This window comes from Lichenostomus cassidix, chromosome 1 (assembly GCF_008360975.1).
Source record: "Lichenostomus cassidix isolate B80296 chromosome 1, HeHo_3.0, whole genome shotgun sequence".
Lineage (NCBI taxonomy): Eukaryota > Metazoa > Chordata > Aves > Passeriformes > Meliphagidae > Lichenostomus > Lichenostomus cassidix.
The window spans coordinates 85,736,811-85,754,237 of NC_139479.1; the positions used below are offsets into that span (position 1 = coordinate 85,736,811).

At 48.3% G+C, this 17,427-nt stretch overlaps 1 protein-coding gene across 8 annotated transcripts in view; it reads right to left on the reverse strand.

The window, feature by feature from the left end:
• The window catches only part of RIMKLB (ribosomal modification protein rimK like family member B), a 50,814-nt gene extending 45,952 nt beyond the window's left edge, over nt 1-4,862 (reverse strand). For 7 of the 8 annotated variants that reach the window (XM_085067225.1, XM_085067192.1, XM_085067218.1 and 4 more), the window contains exons 1-2: nt 4,472-4,626; nt 2,953-3,461 (exon numbers count right to left, since the gene is read on the reverse strand). The gene's annotated coding sequence lies outside the window, so the exon portion shown is untranslated. Of the gene's footprint in view, nt 1-2,952; nt 3,462-4,471; nt 4,627-4,677 lie in introns of those variants that run through there. The other variant, XM_085067175.1, reaches the window with a different exon arrangement.
• Between the last annotated feature and the right edge of the window lie 12,565 nt (nt 4,863-17,427).

Below are 17,427 nucleotides of genomic sequence, written 5' to 3' on the forward strand. Positions count from 1 at the left end.
CCACTTCAAGTGCAGTTTTCACTCAAAGCTACTACAGCCAAAATAAGTATAATCTTTCAATAACTACTTCACAGATTTATTAAATTAGGAGGCAAAAAATAACCATAAACTTAACTGCATGTAACAGACTGGGCGAGGGGAAAAGGGTGGTATCAAAATAACAGGTCTGTGATAAAAATCAAACCGTGTCATGCCAGCCAAGCTGACACTGCCACAACTGCTTCAGGAAGATACTGCATGGAACAGATTCCCTGGAATTTTGAGAGGGAATGAACGCTCACCTCCACTTTCAGCCAGGCCTTACTCCAGCAATCACACAGCAGCTTCCTTCCCTCCCCAGCACATGCAAACCTATTTCCTCCCACATTTCTTCAATCTGCAGTACACCTCTAGCAGCTGTTCTAACAAAAGCCCTCACTGTGTTCCTTTTCAACTTTACATCACATATGAATATGCTTTATTGAAATAATAGGGAACTCAGCCAATCAGATCAGCTGTCTAGAGAGATCTGGAAATCTTCCCTGAAGACCGCTCTTTTTGCCTTGAAGGGGGTGCTCTCTTCACAGAGAATATTAGAGACCTCCCTCTCCCTCCAGGAATGGGAGATTGGTCTCCATGGCTCATTTACTCATTATCCTGTCTTCAACACACTAAAAGTAGGAGAAAAACAGACTAGTTTATTTTCCTTTTTCATCATTAAGTATTTCCCTTAAGATGAAACAAGAAACCCATTATTTAGGAGATACTAATTAATTTATGTATTATTGATAAATGTGTAAGATAAAAGGTATCTAGTATGCAAAAAAAAGAAAAAAGTTTGGTATTCTTTTTGTTCAGAATGCAACTACTTAACGCTTTTGTAAATTAAAAAGCCTAGATTGTGTCTTCCCTGTGGGAATGACAAATGGAATCCCAGACATTTCATAGCATCAAGGATCAACGTGATCTAGCTATTTCAACTGCTCGACCTGCAATCTGATGTTGTAGCACACTCCCACTGACTACAGTGGGATCTGGGAAACAAGTTAGTGGAACAGTTATTACCAGCAGCCCCTCCCAGAATCTCCGCTTTTTTAGAGCTTGGCTCAGACTCTCAGTTAGAGCACTGTGCAGATAACACAAACTCCACAGATTTCAGCAGTTAATAGGTAAAAGCTAACCTTAGTTTTAGCAAACCTCTAGGCACGTTTAATCCCTACAGCTGAGATACTGACAATAAAAATCCCATGGAAGTGAGAAGGAATGAACAAGACACTGACAGTCACAACTGCCATGGGAAATGGAGAACTAGGAAAAACATTGCTCCAAGCGCTCATCTCACTACAAGTAACACTAATAACACCATTAATGCTTATCCCTTAATACTTATTTCCAGAACAGTGTTATCCAGCTGGAAAAGGTATTTTGACTTCCTTTTCATCATGAATTATCTAAGGCTTGAAACTGAGTCCACATTCCCAATAAACCAATCGTCTCTACCATTACAGCAGTTTCTAGAATGGCTGGAAGGCCACATTTCAAGCCAGTGAAGACTAAGAATGGCTGGTAGATGCTTGCAAGTCATCTCCTTCAGGAGACACCTCACGGCAGATCTGAATTATAAAGTCAATCTTAGATAGCACACCAGTTAAACAGCTAATGAACAGTCATCCAGCACATGACCCAGCATGTAATCCATTGTACACTGTCATGGAAGTCTCTGTCTCATCTTAATGAGAAGAGAGGAGTATTTGAAGCATCCCAGAAAAAGGACTTTCTATGTCATAAGGAGAGCAGGTCTGAAAACACTTCATAACTGTTTCGAGCATAAAGCACAAGTGATTTTTTTTCCACACAAAGATACAGAATGATGACCATCTAAAGAAAATGTTAAGGAAATATGTATGGATGATGAATACATCACATGGTGATAAAGAACTGACATCTTTAGAAAAATAAATCCAAGATAAATCAACTCATTCCTGACAATGCTGCTTCATGGTGACGCTTAAGGCCAACATCAAGAAAAATTCCTCTTTTACGTATCAGAAACTAGTTTTCCTAACCCTGTCACATAACTGAGAATCTTTGGAAAGAACACATTTTTAAAAGCTGGAGAATCTGAAAAATTAAAATCTTTCTTTAAATGCATTTTATATAATATATTGAAAAGCTGCAGCGCAATCTGTCCACTGCTGCTGCATTATCATCCACCCTCTACACATGCATCGGAGAATGGAAAGTCTCTGCAGGCAGGTGAACCCCAAGCACACCTCTTTGAAAGCACATCACAGTATTCACCTCCTTTTCCCTTTGAGATTTGTAGACTGCAACAGCCAAAGGATATGGGAATATATTAATTGTTCCCATTCATTCCCACCCCTGCAGATGGGCAACTGCACTCCCCACGATGGCTTTCATCTCCTTGTCTCCACCTTTGCATTGAGTGATGTTCAAGATGCTAGCAGCAATCCTCCCAGGCACAGCTGCCTCTGAAAGGCAGACATCCACACCCCCCATCTTTCCTCCTCTGTGTTCGTGCTCGCAAGTACAAGATCCCTCATTCACACACCCCACTTCCCAATCACCATCGAATAATCCATTCTCTTTCCTCCCTGCAACATGAGCCCAATACTGGGCGGCATCAGCCATCCTTCTACTTTGGTCCTGGTATTTTTTTCCAACAACAGGCTCTCGGCTTTTTCACGCCCCTCCACTGTCCCTGTGTGCGCACGCACGCCGGTGTGCAAATAAAATACACTATTTCCTCCCACATCAGCCTCTTTTCCACCTGTGCCAGGTTCCCCCGCAGTGTGGTACAATACCCCCTTCTCCTCCCCGATCCGTGTGTACACAGCCAGTTTTCCCTCCTCCCTTCCCCCACCCCACAGCCTCTGTGCATGCCTCTCCCAGCGCCTGGAGTGGGGGAAGGGAAACATGCACTGCGTGAATGAATGGGCTGAAGAGACTTACCAGAAATTTGGTGAGGAAGGAGTGGAAGACGAAAAAGACACTAAAGATGGGTGTTTCCTTCAGCGTGCCAAGTGCTGCTTCAGTTCTGGCTCCCTTAAGGAGGTCACGTGTCTTGCTAGGTACCCCTTTTGCTGGATCCTCTACTAACCAAAAAGGGTGGCAAGGAAGTCTTCTGGATGCCTCTCTGCACTACACCCCAAAGGAGGGAAGGAAGGGCACTACTGAAGCTCCCAAAGCAAGCAAGCGATGATAACGTTCTCCTGGTCCTGTCAGGCACTGTCTAGCGGATGCCTCTGGGACCAGGGTAGATCTCTGAGGGAGGGAAGGGGGAGTAAATGAATGTTTAAAATAATTCCCAAATTGTTCTCCCCTACGGAGCAGGGAGAGATGGGAAGGAGTAAAAAGAGTACTGGTGAAGAGCTGCTGTAGCTTTCTATGTAAAAGAAACTCAATCCTTGTGTCTCTACTTCCTCAGAACTAAACCCTTAAATGACTGAAGTCACCAACACCTAGGGAGGAAAAAGAAAAAAAAAAGAAGCATCCCTATTAGACATAAACATATACAGGTATGCAATAAAGATAGACTAAATCCCTAAGGAAGAAAAGGTGCCATTCAAAACAGTAAGCAAAGTCAAAGAAAATGAGGCATGAACATAATTAGGGGAAATGTGCAACTTTAAATATTTTATACAAATATACTATCACAAAAAACAATTTTAAGGGGAAGAAACCCACAAGGCTAAGCAGTTTGTTCTTTTACTTAAGAATGTGTGCTCAATGGATAGATAAATCCACTCCTACATGGGAACATATGAAGAAATTAAGTTTCTAAACCTACAAAAACTATTCCTATTTATTTGTGAATCTTTAAATCTTTAGAACTCTCGCCCAGAACAACCTTTAGGATTCAGATGAGACTGAAGAAAAGTACGTTTCAGTTCAGAAGTGTGTATTCCTATGCATTACAGGAGCATGTATTCCTATGCATTAGAACACACTCTGCCACAGAAAATAAACAGCGGTTTATAAACGGTGACAAAAAAAAAAGAAAAAACAAAATCACCCAAACCAAAATAACATGTCTAGAGGATGCTTGCTTAAATGATGGAATCAATCCAAGATTAACAGTGACACACTTGGAAAACGGAGAACCTGGTAAGATCCCAGGCACTAAAGTCACCGATGCGCCACCAGCTCTTTTTTAAACACCGGAAAACAAAAGGGAGAGGAAACCTAGTTGGGAAGATCTTACTGCCAGACCCAACGCCAGCCACACACACCCCTGGCTCCATGACGTGAGGATCAGCCCCCACGGCCACCGCCGATCTCCCCGGACCTGTGCGGGGACGCGGCGGCCGTGCGAGCCCGCGGGGCGGCGGCCCCCACCCCGCGCTCGCAGCGCCACCGACCCGCCCGCGGAACGCGGGTCCCGGACCGGGGGCGCGGATCCTCCCGCCCCTCCCGGCCCTCTCCCCGCACAACGAGCGGCCGCCGCCGCCGCCCCCCCTCCGCCACCCACCTGGGCGCCCCGGCGGGCGCGGCGGGGAGGCGCGGGCAGCTCGCCCCGCTCCGCGCGCGGGGGATGCAGCACAATCACCATGGGCGCAGCGCGGCGGGGCGGGACGGCTGTGAGGGGACGGTCCCGACCACCCCCCGCCCGCCCCCTCCCCGGGCACGGCGGACCCCACCCCCGCGGGCTCGCGCCCGCTCAGCCCGACATCTCACCCGCCCCGGGCACCGCCGAGCCTGAGGGGACCCGCGGGGCGCCCGCCCCCACCCCCTCCGGCACCGGGCCTGGCAAGAGAGGGCGCGGGGCGACGAAGGCTCCGGGGAGACGCGCCCCTTCCTCCCCGCCGGCGGCGCGGTCCTAGAGGGAAGCGAGCGACGCGACGCTCTGCTCGTCCCCCCCACCACCGCCGCCACCCCGCCTTCCCCCCTCCGCGGTGTCCCTCCTCCCCGCGGCTGAGGCGAGGAGGCCGCGGCTGTTCCCTGCACCGAGCCCCCCGCCCGCCGCCGCCGCCTCCCGCGCTCGCTCCCGCCGCCTCACAGCGAAGCGGCGGCGGTGCCGTAACGGCCGGGCCGGGCGCGGGGCACGCGCGGGGCAGCGCGCGAGGGCGGCGCCGGCGTGCGTCGGACCGGACCGAGCCGAACCGGGCCGGAACGAGCCGAACCGGACCGGAACGAGCCGAAAAGTGCCGAACCGGACCGGAACGAACCGAACCGAACCGCTGCTCGTGAGCGGCGGCACCACCCGCGGGCTGAGGTCGCCCCTGTCTAACAGCTGAGGCCTCCCGCAGAATGGGTCCGGTTGGAAGGAACCACAGTGGGTCATCTGGTCCAACCTCGCTGCTCCAGCCGGCCATCCTAGAGCACATGGCCCAGCATTGCATCCAGACAGTTCTCAGATATCTCCAGTGAGGGAGACTCCACAACCTCTCCGGGGAATCTGTTCCAGTGCTCAGTGACTCGCACAGCAAAGTTCTCCCTCATATTCATCTGGAACTATGAGAACATCAGTTTCTGCCCATTGCCTCATGTCCTAATGGTTGGTATCATCAAGCAGAGTCTGGCTCCATCGCCTTGGCATCCCACTTTAACTGCTTACAGACATTAAGGTTCCCCTCGAAGCTGAACAGGCCAAACTCCCTCAGCCTTTCCTCATAAGAGATGCTCCAGTCCCACAGTCATCCTCATTCCCCTCCAATGCACCTGCTCCAGGAGCTTCATGTGTCTCCTTACTGGGGAACCCAGACTGGGCAGTGCACTCTAAATGCAGCCTCACTGAGGCTGAGGGGCAGGATCACGCTCCACAACCTGCTGACAATGTTCTTTCTCGTGCTCTTCTTCCTCACACCCACTCCTGCTCTTCTCCCCCACCCCAGACTGGGCTTTGGTCCACCTCCCACTGCCGTGGCAGACCCCAGCCCAGGTCCTGCCATGCCCACCTGGCTTCTCCTGCAGCCCCACCTTCCACCCCTGACTGCCCACTCCAGGGTGCAGATGCCAGGCCACTGCCACAGGTGACCGGCCCCAGCAGCTGTGCCATCGGGCAGTGCAGCAAAACGTACAACACCTGTTGTGCTTGTCACTGCTGCTGTTGGCACGTGGTGTGCAAAGCCAGAACCCTTGTACTTCATGTGACAGGTAAAAGTGTAACAGAACCACAGAATCAATTCGGTTGGAAAAGACCTCTGCCTTCACTGAGTTCAACATAGGACTGAACACCACCATGGCAGTAGACCGTGGCACTAAGTGCCACACCCAGTCTTTCCTTAAACACCTCCACGAACAGTGACTCCACCACCTCCCTGGGCAGCTCTTTCCAATATCTAATCACATTCTCATTGAAGAAATTCTTCCCAATGTCCAACCTAAACCTCCCCTGGCACAGTTTAAGCCTGTGTCCTCTTGTCCTATGTCCTTTGACATGTCCCACGTGCCACATGCCGTACACCATCATGTGCCTGACATACCCAGCATGCAGCCAGAGCTGCACCACCCCTTACTGCTGTCACTTCTCTAAAATAATAACTGCTGGCAGCAAACAAATATGACACAACCCCTTTATCAACCTACATACCTTGTTGATCAGTTTCTGTGGCACACCTACTCTGTTTCCTCAGTACCACACCCTCTTCATTCACTATATTGTATCAGCTGGATATTTCATGTTTTCCTGTGTGAATTTCTCCTTCACCCAACTTTCAGAACCTCCAGACACAACACACACACTGCACACCAGGGGAGCACCATGTGTGTTCCTCATTAACCTGTTGCAATCCCATCCTTTCAAATATGAGATATAGCCACTGGTCATTCCCAAATACCCATCCTGCCGCAAATGTTCCCATTCAACCTGCTTTCTTCTGCCTCTTCAGTGGTGGTGCTGTCCTACTCATCTTAATTCTCTCAACTGAATGACAGACTGTTAATTTTATTCTGCAAACATCTGGGTCCTAGTTCCCAAACTTCACATGTGATTCAGGCAGCTCTTCTGAAAACTATTTGCTTACTGAGTATGAGGCAAGGCTACCTCACAGATGATGTCAGAGGCTAAAATCCCTATTTACCAGACACCATCCAATGCTCTACTGTCTGCTTGGGTTGCTTGCCAAGACTTCTGCTTTCTCACAGCTTCAAGCCAGAGACCACTTCCAAATTCCAGGTTCCCCTTCTTCTGACTCTGTGCAACAGTTTAGGGAAAAACACTCTATCACTCACTTAAATGCCAACTTGAAAGTACAACTTGAGAGCAGGAGGCAACCATAGGCAAGTAGCAGCAGGGTAAACTAGTAATAGATAATGGATATAGATAAAGAACACCAAAATGCTAGACAGTATTTTTGTTGTTTTGACAGTGACAAAATATTACCTTATTTGACAGAATTACTACACTCTAAAGCCTTCTAGAATAAAGTTCCCATGTTCACGAAGTTCACACTTTCAAAAGCTGTAACTTCAGGCTGTGAGGTGCACGGGGTTTGTTTACATAGAGAATTTGCTAACAAAGAGCTACTGTGGTATCACTGCTCTGCTGAAGATTGAGCAACAACTGCATTGCCCAGCATGCACACATATTTCAGAGTAAGAATTCTTCTGGATTCATGCATGGTGGTTTTAAGACAGCATAAAGCAAAGAGGAAAGAAAAATGTCTGCATTAGGATTTATGTAACTATAACTACAGTGACACAGTAATAGCAGATTTTTTTTTCTTTTATATTTCAATAAGGAGCCAAGTGGTAAGGCAGGTGCCTCTGCTAACACGGTTAGCAGTTTGTGGAAAGAGGAGAATTGCACAGCTGGGGAATTCAGGAATGTAGATTTTTGGCCATACAAATGCATGTTTGGTTATAAGACATCTGAGAGGAAGTCATTCTACAAGCACAGGAAAAACACTTGTCATGGTAACAGTAAGATATTTGATCTCAAACCATTTGGGATACTTCAGCTGGGTTATATGATTATCAGTAACAATTTATTCCAACTACCACTTACCTTCATAGCTCTCTCACATGCAAAATGTAGCCTTGTATCCTTTTTATCACTGTTCGTTTTGCTGCTGGAATTGTAGTATGTTGCACTTTGACATAGGTTGGATAACGTATATCTCTAGAACAATTTTCCATAATCTAGAAACTTAAGTGAGTTTGGAAAGAGTCATGAGAGTATTTTGCCCTTTTTTGGAAAGGTAGAGCAGGAGAAAGGGTCAATTTATTACTCAGCATGTGCCCACCTGGGATGTGCCTACTGTTGCAGAAGCTTTTAGGCACAGAAGAGTGCCTAAAAGCTTCTGCAGCAGTAGGCACATCCAAAAAAAGAAGAGTTCTTTTTTTTAAAGAGTTGTGATTGCAACTGAGTTGCATGTAGATGTTATAGTTCCCAAGAATCATACAAAACCTTTTTTCTTTTTTCTGTTTTTTTTTTTTTTCCCCTGTGAAGGCATAGTCTCTCCTTTTATCCATAAATCTATTCTCAGGACAAAATTCTTATTATTTTATAGCACAACATCAGTATTGGACAGTGCCCTCAGTGTCAGTGGTCCTAAGTACCAAGCTTCACCCTTTAGGGAAGAATTGTAATTGTAGTATCAACAAGGAATGGATGCCTCTGAACACTAACGAATCCTGGCACCTTTCTTTTGAGATTTTTCCCATGCACTCTGTAATGCATCATGTAAGGACTGGTCCAAAGCCTTAATGTATGCAAAATCTGATTTCACGGTTGATTCCATGAAACATCTTTTGTCACTGAGTTCACTACAACTGCAAACCAGCTGTTTAGTCCTGAAGCCAAAATCTGCAGGACATTATCCCATTATTCACATTGTAAAGTTTCATATACTGTCTCTGGTTGGGTATATGACCTTGTGATGGAACAATGATGGAAAGTCCAGCTTGCAAATGTTGCTAAGCCTAATTATTTATACTCATTTTCCTGTGAGCTGACTGTGTGCTCCCCTGTGTCTTCAGTAGCTACTCATTTGGTCAGCTAAGTATCATAGCAATGTTTCTGCTTCCTGCTTGGATGACTGAATAATAATATTTTCTAAAAAAATTTATAAAACAAGGTAAATGCCTGTGTTCATGCATGAATGCTTGGGTTCACATATGAACACAGATGGTCCAGTGAAGGGAAACAGCTTCTGGACTGTGTTTCAACAGAAAAAATGGCCGTATCATTCTTTTTTCATACCATGCAAAATGAGGACTCTGCCAAATGGTGCAAAATCATCTTTACTTTCATACAACCTCAGCTTCTCATTGGTTCTGCTGTTACTCTAATTCCTGTTCTGAATAAACTACTGTGAGATAGCAGAAAATGAAGAAACTACTACTAACACAAAGGAATCCCAGCTAAGGGGGTCTGCAGAAGGTTCCAGGTTTCACTGAACTCAATCCCACACCATGCCCTCTAGAATGTGACAGCCCAGCTTGCAGGTGGGTCTGTCGCCCATGTGCCCGGCTCCACGTGCTTCAGCACACCGAACCCACCGATATCTCTGAATAAACACTGTCCCTTGCCCTACACACAAGGGCTTCCCATGCCGGGGGCGGCCCTTTTCCCCACGTTTAGCTGCGCGTAGCACCAAGTGCCGAGCTGCTCCTCTGCCCGCCGCGTTCGGGTGGGGACTGCCCGCTGCTGCTGCCGACACGGACACACCGAGCGGCAGCAGAGGGGTCGGGCCGGGGAGGCTGCGGCTCCGGCACCGGAGGGTCCAGCCCAAGCCTTGCCTCCGCTGCCCATCCGCACCCGGAGCGCGCATCCGCATCCTCCTCGCCCGTGCGCGGCCGCGGCCGGGCGGGCGGGGCGCTGCGGACGGCGGTGGCGGCCGTGGCGGTGGCGGTGGCGGTGGCGGTGGCGGTGGCGGTGGCGGTGGCGGTGGCGGTGGCGGTGGCGGTGGCGGGGCGACCAGCCCTGCCCGTGACAGCCGGCTGGTCTCTGCCGCCGGGCTGGCTGCCAGCGCCGCCGTCCCGCCAGCGGCAGCGGCGGCCGGGCTCGGGAGTGGCCCGGGACGGGGGAGCGGCGTGGCGGCAGAGGGGCAGGGAAGCACGGGGGATGCTGTCCGTGGAGCCCGTTCAGGGTGCCCTGAATCCCTGCTGGGATGGAGAGCGCTCCTGGGCTGGAGCAGCGGCCAGTGCCGAACGCGCTGGCAGGGGGAGGGGGCGACTGCCCGTTTCCTATGCCAGGGAGTGGGAAGCGAGCCAGCAGGCTACCGCGGGGGAAATAATTATTTCGCTGTAAATACTGTGACAAAATAACAGTGGTGTGTGCAGGTGGTGGAATAGAAGGAGTGGGAACCCCCTTCTTCCCAGCATTTGAGACGAGGCTCAGGCTCAGGGTACAATCTTGACAGAAGAAAAGGGCTTGCAGGGGCATTGAGAGACCTTTCTTGCCAGACAGCAACCGTTTGGGGACGTAAGGGAGGAGTGCATGCATCTCATTGAATAGGTAACTTTGGAGAAGGTCAGAGGCTTCTGTTATCCTTATTCTGGGCACAGTTTGAGGACTGAGAGACACAAAGAAGCCCAGGCGGGCAGAGTTGCAGCCAGAAACAAAGGGATGAATGAATAGCAGCTGGTAAGTTTCAAAGACTGGTATATAACCAGCAGCTCCCAGTTCCACAAGACAGGAGTGCATTTCTCCCAGCCGAGCTGCAGTTCTGCTGCAAGGAAACAGAACAGTAGTGAAGAGCTGGACAGAAGGATGAATGTGCTTTCGATGCACTCATTTGAAAGGAAAACACTTCATTTTCTCTGTATCTCTCTTCTCCCACTCCCTGTCGTCTGCCTGGCCCCTTTTCCAGCTGTTTTTCTCAGTCTGCATTTTTTCTCTACCATCTTGAGAAAGTTCCTGCCTGCCTTTGTTTCCTGCTCCTTTACCTCTTTTTTGACTCCCGTTTTGCCCTTTTCTGTCTCCTTCTCCACTGTCGTTTGATGAATGCTATTGCAGCGATGACTTTGGATTTCAGTGCCTGTTGGGAAGGATCTGATGCAACCACAGGGTGGCTATATCTCGCAGGCACTTCGCTGCATTAAATGTGATAAACATCTGCCCTGCGAGCTAAAGCGCTTCAGGCAGCAGGTTAAATGTCCTCGAGTTTATCCCAGTCGTGTTAGTGTTTTCCTCAGATGTCCGGCAGTTCTGTCACCAGGGCTGATGAGAGCTGAGAAGCTAGGGTTTTTATCAAGACTTCTCTCATCCGTGGGGAGCGGTTTCTTCACCTGTTCTTCATCTAACTGATGCCCCCTCTCGCCGCTAGCAAGAGTGCTTACACACCCAGCTCCGCTTGCCCGCCTTGAGCCGATGGAGCTGATTAGGGGGCGGGCGCCTGCATCTCCAATTCTGCTCTCCCCTCGCAGGGTCCGGCGCCATGATGGGAGCAGTGCTCAGGAGGCTCCCTGCGGTGCCAGGGGACCCTTCCCCTTCCCTTCTCCTGCGCCAGGTGCTAAGGGAGGAGGGGGACAGAGGTGCCTCACAGGGAGGCCAGAACTAGGTCAGTGTAGCTGCAAACCGCAGCTGGTGCACTGCGATGGGGGGCGGAGAGGCAGCTATAGCCAGAGGGGGATGAGGGGATGGCGGGAGGGGGGGAGGGTCTCTCTGCGAAGTTGCAGGGGCGGGACAGCGTCCTGCAGGCTGCTCGCATGGTTTCCAGCACGCCCGGCCCGCACTCCATCCTCCCCGAGCCCCCGGCTCCCGCCGCCGGGCGCCCGCCGAGCCCCTTCCCAGCGCTGCGCCTGGGAGTGGGCAGCGGGAGGTCCGCGAAACGGAAAGGGAGAGGAAGGGAGGGTTGAAAATAACGGTGGAGGAGAATTGAGAAAAAAGGATGTTAACAATGGAGAAAGGAGGCTGGATGGAAACGGAGAGATGGAGAAAAAATCTGGGCAATGAATGAGAAACAGATGGAGAAATGTATATTTAAAAAAAAGAAAAAAACAATGAAGAGAAGCGTGAAAGGCAACAAACAATGACAACTGATGTTTCAGCACTTGCAATTGGTTCAGTGGGGAGGAGGTCATCTGCATTCCTCACAGTGCCCAGGCAAAAAAGGACGCGTCCCCCTTGCCAAAATCCACAGGGCAATGAAGCTGCTGCAGCCAGACGCTGCAAGCTCGCCATCACCAGTAGCTTTGACCGCACAGATGTACCTCGCTACTGCCCAAAGGTCATGCTGTTAGCACCCTTCGGAGTACAATGAAAGCCCATTTCAGTAGTTTGCAGCATGCTTTGTTTGACCTTTTGAGTGTTTCTACATCAACACTGCCTCCTCTGTTACAGCTCCAAAGAAATCCAGATTGCCAGAATTGTGTCCTTTTGTCGTTGCTGTACAACCCTGACTTTCTCTAGCTCTGACTTTCTCTCCTCCTCCCTTTCCCTATGTCATTTCCATTTTCCCCGCCCGTCTCCCCCGCTGCCCAGTCTCCCCACTGCCTGGTGCCTCCATCATTCCTGGGCTCGCCAGTCTGATCGGAGCCGTGCTGCCTGCAGAAAGGCACGCTCTCCCAGCCATGCCCTCCCCATCCTCCTTTTCCAATCCCCCTTCCTCTCTCCTCATCAGCCCCGTTACATCCTTCCTGGCCTGACGCTGGCAGCGTGTCTCCTCCCTCCTTCCCTGCCTCCCTTCCTTCCCCATCCCTCCCCCTCCTCTCCCTGCAGTGCTTCCCAGCCCTCACTGCAGTGCAATCCATCACTCCCAGCAAGGTCCTCACGCCAGGGGAGGGGGAAGCCTGGCTCCCTGTGAGGCTGGGGGTGGGTGGGCAGGGAGTACAACTGTCTCCTCCTTTGCTAGGAAGTGAGAAAAACTCGCAGAATGCAGACCCTCCTGGAATTGAGACCTCCCATCTGCTTCCAGCTATTTTATTTATTCATTTACTTATTTAGTCTCTTTGTTTTCAAAGAAAAATATGTTTCTGCCAACATTCCAGTGAGGGCGACTGAAAGGAAACCAAGGAGACAGAGAGAACAGCGGAGTCAGAAAAGCTTGTTCCGATAGAAAAACCGGGAGACAGAGCATTGGGGGGAGGGAAAAAGAATAAAAAGGAGAGAAGGAAAGAAAGAAACAAAAAGGCATATACAGAAACAGAGGCATAAATGCAGAAATAGGGGAAGAAAAAATATTAGATGCAGGGAAAAGAAAACATAGCAAAAAATCCCCAAGAATGAAATCGGAGAGAAACTGAGATGGCAGGCATGCTATGTATACCCCAAGAGGAGTGTACAATGTGTAACCAAAGGAGCCTTGCTGAAGAGCTTAGGTTGATGTGACGAAATAACATTTAGATATTTTAACAAGCAAAACCAGTGGGCTTTGATTTGAATGCAAATATCCTATACAGCTGCATGCAAATAAAATTCCAGTGGTTTTTTTAATTCTAAGAACAAGAACTTAATGGGTGAATAGTTGAAATCCTTTTCATAAAAGTATATGTATCAGGGCAGCTGCATTGAAGGACAGAGGCAAGAAATTATTGGAATAGTACCAAATAAGATTTTTCAGCTACCAGTGTTGCCCTTTTACAGGCATCTTGTGAAGGTGCTGTTGATGTTGATACAGAATGGTCTACATTTGTTGCTGTTTTCATATCTTGAAAACTACAGTGAGCTAAAGCAGTGCAGGCCCTTTACATGTATACATTTCACATTAGAACAGATTTGCATCAACATTGCTTGCCTTGGTTTCAGTCTGCCATCAAGTTAGAATAGTGATTCTACATGGGGAAGGTCTGAAGAAAATTCAATTGATCTGGTTGAAGTCAGCAGTACCTACAGGTGACACAGTGATTTATATCAATGCAGTTGCAGTTATGCCCAAAATATTTGTTCAGATTCCCGTAATGTCAACTATAGAATAAAACATAAATGACTATCTAAGTCAGACTTTACAGTCCCTGTGAAGGTAGAGGAAATGGAGGGATGCAAACCTGAAAGTGGTGCTTCCTAATTTCCGCACAATGTGAAATCTTATCAAGCTTTCTTCTAACATGTAACATCACTTGTATTTCTTCTACTCAGTACGATTTGTTTCTTAAATCCTTTCAGAAGCAGGGTGAGTGCTGTCAATGCTGACACTGAGAAGGATTTCAACAGTTTCCATATTGTGGGTGCAGCCAGTTTTAAAAGAGGTTTTGACAACAGATCTTTTATAAATGTTACAGAATTTAAAGCAATTGGCTTTTAAAATTGCCGCTTTTGCCCCCTTCAACGGTGTTTAGAAACCTACAGGGTATCCTATTTTTAAATATAATTAATATAGTTTTGCTGGGTTTAGACTATTAGGGTAGGCAAAAACACTAAAATCTCTCGCACCATGGAGAACTACTAAAAGACAATAAAATGGTACAAGAGTCTGGACTTCAAGAGTATTGTTTGGAAAGCTAAACTGTGACTTGATCTGTGCTGGAGCAGCTCTGGTTCACCTCTCTGTGTAGGTGTAAGACACAGCTCTGCTTCCCCGCAGTGACTTCTTCAGCCAGCTCTGGTTACTGCTCCAGTGCACAATCGCTGTGCTGCAACAGGAGGATTAATCCTGCTGGCTTTGCTCCAGGGGTTGTGATGTCTAGAAGATATGGGAGAAGGGGAGGGGGAATCCATCGTGTCCTTGCTGGTGTTTTACCTGTGTCTGCAGCCTCATCTGCATGAAATCTTGCACCAGTTGAATTAAATACGGTGTTTCTCTGTGTTCCAGGGTCTGTATGGACACACATAACTGGGCATGCAAGAGGGATTTATATATTTGTTAAGCTTAAAGTGTTATGCACCCCCTGAGAGAATAGTTTTGGAAGAAGTTCCCTGAGAAAAGCTGTATTTGAGCTCCGATCCTTGGAGAAACAGGAGGAACAGGTGAAACAACCAGGAAGAATCAACCCTGAGACAGTACAAAGGATCAGAAAATAAGGATGTTTGTGATAGCAAGAACTACAGAAAGAGCAGAGAAGGAAACCCCAAAGCATACCAAGTGAAGAAGGAAGGCCCTGACAACTCACCATAGCCACCCCAGCCATGAGGAGCCTAAAGCACACAGCTGAATCACCAAGCAAACAGCGAAGAGCTCACTGATTTCCTCTTTTTGTGCTCAGTTCTTCACAATGCTGAACTGATTTGAAGGAGCTGGGCCAACATTAATTAGAGTTTCATGGACTACCTTAGTGTATTTTGTGACTGCAAGGCTGCCTGCCCTCTAAGCACTGCCTCATTGATTTGGAAATAAAGGGGTGAAGAATTTCTTATTTTTGTAGATGGGACAACAGAAAGCATGGCTGAGTAAAAAGGAGATGAATTGTGTGTCTAGGCTCCTGTACTAGGCAGTGTTCGCTCTTCTACAATGTGATGAGGGTGTGAAGCTCCCAAAATTTGGGATAAATGGATCAGGACTTGAACTCATGTCCTTTCCCACTGACGACCTCAGCAACACCAGTGGAACAACTGCAGGATGGTGTCAGACCTCAGGTATTAAAGGACCCCATCAGCAGTGGGGATCCCAAGAAAATTCGTTTCAGTCCCAATTCACTGACTAGTAGAGCTGCATTATTGACATGATGCATTCACAGATCTCACAGCAGTTCATTAATTTCTTATCACTCAGATGTAACTTAATGCCCTGTCACCATGAGGATATGTGAAGACTAGGGAAACAATGAGGAGAGGTAAAGGTGTCCAAGACCTTTGCAAATAGCATGGCTCAGGATCACTTAACTGTCTGTTTAGACGCAGTAGTCTCCAGGGTGAAATGCACCAGGAGATTTTCATTTCCAGGAAGGCTGATTTTGTATCTCATCCAAAATATGCTACCATCACCACAGCATCCCAGATAACATAATGGGATCAGTACCAACTGGAAAGGAAGATAAGTTTTTGCTGAATCACTGCCGCTGCTTCTGATCTTGGGTAAACACCTAGAGGCACTGGGATCAACACTTGAGGGAATTTTTGTATGGAAGTGTTTCCTTTATGAGTCACCCATGCCATTTACTGCGGCATAGTTCTTCACACCATACTGTGGCACTGACACCTGAACTTTTAGAAGAAAGAGTGCTTTACCTTGAGTCATCAGCTGTAGTTGTCCCCCAAGATACCCTGTGATGGAGGACAGCAGCGTGCAAAGCCGAAAACAGCAACGTGAGTGAGAAGGGAACGTGCAGAGGATGTTAACTGTTCATATCTCCCAGCCATGAAGGGTGTCCGGCAATCTTTGTTAATATCATGGGTCAAGGAGGGGGAGAAGAAATCAAGATTATTTTCTATCACAAAAAAAAAAAAAAAAAAAAACAACCGAAAAACAAGTTAAACAGTTGCTGATCCAGCAGACAGAAAAACAGGAGAGCTAAGAGGAGACCCTTCATGCCAGATGAAGACCTGCAGACGCAGAGCCACATCTCTTGAAGAATGTCCTTGGACTGCAAAAGAAAAAAGGGGCATTCGCATGCCGGTGGCCTGCGGCTCCCTCCGGTGTCCACCGCGAGCAAGAGCAGCAGGATACCTCCAGCTATTTCTCTGCGGCTTGTCTGGTATGTGAAATGCTGAACAGCTTCCCAGCCAGCAATTCATCACCAGCAGCATCGCCGCCATCCGCACCAAGCTCTCCAAATGGAGGGGTTCTGCTAGCACAAGGGGTCTCCCCGCACCGAGCAGCTGGGGGAGGATGTAGTCTTCCAGTTTGAAAGAAGGATTTAAAGCTCAAAAGCAATCAGCAGAAACCCCGCCCAGGACTGGCTGTGGATCCTGTGCTCTGTGGGAGGTGGTGGTACATCAACACACTGGTAGGCCAAAACATTTGGCATCAATGAAAATTTCCACATAAATGTGTTCAAAGCTCACAGGGTCTTCAGGATGTTTTAGTTACCCAGTTAAGCAGTAACAGACTCAAATGACAACACAGAGGCACAGAGAAAGACAAACACCAAACCAAGGTGTGAGGAAAATTGTTGCCCAAACATACTGCTACGTATGTTTGGTTGTGTAAAAGGTAGTATAGCATTTTATTTCTAGTTTGCAATTTGTTGAGAACAAATGAGGGTTACCAAGCTACTAGGATGAGCCTTAGGGGACACGGCTTTTCCCTCCAAGGTTTCTGTCTTTCATTGCTGTATGAGGTAAGGGGATGGGGTCATTTCCTAGCTTGCTCCTTGGCTCCAGGACTGAGATTGTGTCTTGGAGCTCATCTAGTGCCTCCTCAAGCCCAGCGGAGTTGTTAGAGATGCAGCAAAATGAAGTCAGTGAAAGCAACACGAGGGGGCGGATCCAGAGCTGTTGGAGGAAGGGCTAGGGGAGAGTGGCTATTCCAGTGGGACGTCGGGAATTGCCCCTCCCTTGATCGTAAAATATTTGGAGGCACAGGGGAGTCAGAAGGATGGCAGTGAAGGTCAGGTCCCATTCGTCGTCTTCCTCCTCAGTTCGTGCCTCTCTCATTTTCCCACTTTTAATTTTTTTTTTTTTTATTATTTTTTTTCATATTCCCTGCCTTTCTCAGGCCAGAAGGG